Source organism: Arachis ipaensis, chromosome B4 (genome assembly GCF_059453495.1).
Source record: "Arachis ipaensis isolate K30076 ecotype BB chromosome B4, ASM5945349v1, whole genome shotgun sequence".
NCBI lineage: Eukaryota > Viridiplantae > Streptophyta > Magnoliopsida > Fabales > Fabaceae > Arachis > Arachis ipaensis.
Window position 1 is genome coordinate 102,339,353 of NC_142439.1, and position 4,604 is coordinate 102,343,956.

Below are 4,604 nucleotides of genomic sequence, written 5' to 3' on the forward strand. Positions count from 1 at the left end.
AATGTATCTAGGATTTTATTAACTTCACAAGACATGTGTATGCTAAGGCTGTTGTTTTAAATTGTTTGATCAGGAATCTACCAAGTGAGTTGGCTTCTGCAGTGCCCCAGACCATCACTGTCACCCCAGAAAAGAGTGAGGCTATTCAAAGGGTAAGCCATTAAGAATGCTCTCCGTTGAAATTTGTTTATGATGTACTACTTACTAGTATTAGTATCTTATTCTTGTCCCTATATTGTTCTTTTGCAGCTTCAAGATATGGGATTTGATAGAGATCTTGTGTTGGAGGTGTTCTTTGCATGCAACAAAAATGAGGACCTGGCAGCCAACTATCTTTTGGATCACCAGAATGAATTTGAAGACTAAGAAGATGGTTTTGTTTCATCTTCACCAGCTATACTCCTTTGATGTCGTTGCTTATCATCTGAACTCTTTGGAGAAGTGGCAATGTTAATACTTATTTGCTTAGCTTTATTATTGATCCTCGTGAACCATACTGCCTGTAGATTATTAATTTTAGACCATTGACTGGAAAATATAGATGCTAAGAAATCGATAGGTGCTTTTATTCTTTTGCAGCCGTAATTTTTTTCAGCTCTGTTTTCTCTAACTTCATTTAACTTATTTTATTAAATGAAGGATATGGAAACTTGAAAAAGATATAACAAATAGTTATGTTATTAAAATCTTAGAACGTGATTGTTGAGGGTGATGGATTGCGTCTGTCTTTCTCCATCAAATAAATTATCGTCAAATGAAAATATCTACCTATAATGATAGAATGTGATTTAGTGATTATCTCACTAGGTCTTTTAACAAAGCGGTGTGAATTCAATTCATATCTGGGCTCAGTCGCTGTGTAACACTAAAGCAAAGGTCTTTGTTGTGAGTAATGGATAGCTGAGAAACAAAAAAGCTATGAATTGACAAAGAAAAAATAATAACAAAAATCATTGACAGAGAATATTTGCATAATAATTCACTGAAGTTTAACGTGAAATGTAAATCTATGTTGAATGATTTATGTGCTTCGTTTGGACATAACCCAAATACCTTGCAATGACCAACATTTAGTTATTAGAATCCATGGGTATTGTTGATACCTGATTGCTTAGGGAAAATGTAACCGAGCTTTATGCTAAATAATTATCTCGCTATCATCATTTACTGGTCGTGCTCGTAGTTTGATTGATTCTACACGCTAAGAAACCATGAGACAAACAACATTTGAGTTAAAGAAAATGTAAATCGCATAAGCTTAAAGAAAAATACTAGTTTTTGCAATGGTTCTAAATTAAGGCATACCATATATGCATCAAATGTAATCACTAGCAAGTCACGTTTATTGGGAAAAAAGAAAAATCATTGTACACTCAAGCATGCAAACTTGGTACGTTAGTACTTGCTCCATAATCCCAAACATTAATCCAAAATATCCAGACTTATTTCCATGTGTATTATGCATCTTGAATGTAGCAGTGGTTAACCATAATCCGAATGCATAAGTTATTTGCATGATGATGCAACCTTGATTGAACATAGGACAAAAATATAACTTCTATGTAATAGATAACACAACACTAATCCCAACCATAACAAATCTAGAAGTATAAGGGACTCAGCGAAAGGAAATGATGGATTCCAATATTGTGTCTCAAGATTAGCTTCATCGATCCACATTGAGCTTTGTCGACGCAATAACTCTTTCTTTTCTACCATCATCTCACCATGATTTTGGACCTTCATCCTCCAATTTTCAAGTTTCTCAGCTCTTTCTTTTAACTGGATTCATAAGAATGACACATCAGTAAGTGCATCAAAAGACTGTAAGAGGTTTAACTTAAACACATGAAATCAAGGTTGTGTGCAACAATAGGTCGAAGTATCTCTCTAGCACACTTGAAAGATTCGAAAACTAGACTTTCAAAATATAAAAAATATACCTCCAAACTCCATGCCAGATCATTATTGACTTATTTTTATTGTTTCTACATGTTGCATAATCAAATAGGAAACTAGTTCCTATTTTATAACTGGATTTTTTGACAGATTAGTGATGTAAAGTATAAACCAGAATAAACCAACTGACAGATAAATATAAAACAAAGACCATAAAGGCTATAATATTAGAAATGTTGATTACGTAGCTAAGTAATGAACAATGACAATGAACATGGGTCAATTAATAGTGTGGTATACAAATGCAAAAGATAAAATCTAACCCATTACATTTGGCCCAAGAAAAATTCAAAAGAATATCACAGAAAGGAAAATCAAAGCCAGATTGAGGCCTAGTCAATTTTCAGAAAAAGAAAACAACAAGCCATTACGGCTCCAAAGAAAGAAAACAACACTTATTTCAAAAGTAGTTCAGTCATTAGATCAAACACCTTGTCTACACGAATACAATATTGAGCACATATATCTACCTAATTATCCACTGAGACTAATTAACAAACATTTGATGTGCATATTATCTCAAACCAACAAACAAGCAAACCATCGAACATTTGGTGGGCACAGCAAAATTCATAGAGGGGGGAAGAAGAAAAAGAAAAACGCATGAGTGTTTCTCTGAATTCTTGTTGTGCGTTCTTGCGCTCCTGAGCCTTGATTTGCACAGCTTCGGCCTTGAGCTTCTTGCGCTCCTCATTGGCAACTATAAGGGCTTCTCTGTGAGCTTCGTCCTTGCACTACTTCTCAATCTGAAGCAGCTCCATTTTGTGGATGTATTGCTTGCAAACCTTCTTCACCTGCTTCCCGTAGTCCCTTCAGAGCATCGCCAACTTCGCCTCAGCCCCTTTTGGGTCCTTCGAAGGCTGCCAGCTTTCGAAGAAGGTATTGGAATCCAGGAAATTCTGGTTCTGGTGGTGGTTTTTGTGGTGCGAGGTAGTGGCGAACGACCGAACGATGGCAGCGTTGGCGGAGGTGGAGGAGGAGCGGAAGAGATCGTGACGAGTTGCCATTGTTGCGAGCCGAGATTGTAAGGATCCAAAACCTGACAATAGGTCCTACAGCTTGATCCATATGAGAGTTCCATTTTTCAATATGTGCCTGCTCTACCATATCTTTACTGAACTTGAAGGTGACAAACAGGTCGTAGAACACCAAAGATAGCAAGATCTACTTAATTAAGATCCATTCCACCTGCCGAAATCAATAAGTATATAGCAATTTTTTTTGAGAAGGGAAAAAAAGGAGGCAAAAGTATAATTATTTTGGATAGTTAAAATCATAACCAACTTGCAATAGTGCAATCAAGTAAACCAAATCAAAACATCAAATCAAAAAGTGAAGATACATATATAGAGAGAGAGAGACGGAGATTGATGTATTTGTAAATACTTGAGAAAAGAGGTAATTGGTAAAATGTTCATCATAACTACATTAATGGAGCTTTATATTAAAGGACGACAATACCTTTTAGAAGTTTCTTAGATGAGGTGAGTACTGGAAGCCATGTAGGGTAGAATGTCATTTCGAAGCAGCGACGGCGAGAAACAGAGTAGCAGCGACGACACACGGTGAAGAGATGAGACCAGCGATAGCCCAGGGCGAGGATCAGAGAAAGAGCATGGCACAGAAAGAGGATCAGAAAGCGAGCGAGCTACCGCAGAGTGGGAGGAATAAGGAACGAGCGATGTGGTTAGGAAGCAGAGAGGGACAAAAATCCTAGCAGAGCTCTTGTTTCCACTTTGAAACTCAAATTAAAAGAAATAGGAGGGATGTGTAAAACAAAAAAATTAGAGAGAAAAATATGTAATTATTAATGCTTTTAAAAATAAAAAAGGGGTTTATTTTGTAAATATTTTAGTGATGGTTAATCATACTCCCATAAAAAATTAGGAGTAAGAAATCCGTGGCCTTAAAAATAGATTTAAGTACCTAATCATATCTAAAAAAAATCAAACAAAAAATTAAAGCATTCGAAAAACTTAAAGTACTTTCTATATTCCTAACGCCAAAAACCAAAAAACTAATCAAACAAAAAATTAAAGCATTCAACACGACTAAATCTCTATTTTGGTTCCTGAGATTTACGCGATTACTCATTTTAGTCCTCGAGATTTAAAATTACCTATACTGGTCCTTCAGGTTCAGATCCGGGCACCAATGTAAATCGCTCAATCCTTTTCGATGATGACTCAGCAAACGGAGTGCCATGATGGCACCCTCTCTGCCACACTGGACCCTCTCTAAACGACGTCGTTTACCCCTTTAGCTCCCAAATAAGTAAAAAATGTCGCGGCTTGTATATAAAGGAGAAGAAACGGTTTTGACCCCATATAAAATATTCATCTTCTTCTCTACCTCCATCATTCTTCTTCATCTCTAATCAATGGTGCCAGTGAAGAGTTTCTGAAATCATTCATCACCCAAGTTGAACTAACCCACGGCTACGTTAGAGCGGAAAGCACAGTGTTTCAAAGGAAGGAGGTTGCTCTTCTCTCATTCTGAGCCAAGGTAATCGTTAATGTTGGGGTTTAGTGGTTTTAATTATTTTTTTAATTTATTTTTGGAATGTATGTATGATTGTACTCTATGGTGCTGGTGTTCTTGTCAATGGAGAACCTTTATGCTTTGTTGCAACTATTTTTTCTAGG

At 36.3% G+C, this 4,604-nt stretch overlaps 1 pseudogene; it reads right to left on the minus strand.

The window, feature by feature from the left end:
- Positions 1-362: 362 nt before the first annotated feature.
- LOC148568607 (uncharacterized) lies at positions 363-2,966 on the minus strand (annotated as a pseudogene).
- Between the last annotated feature and the right edge of the window lie 1,638 nt (positions 2,967-4,604).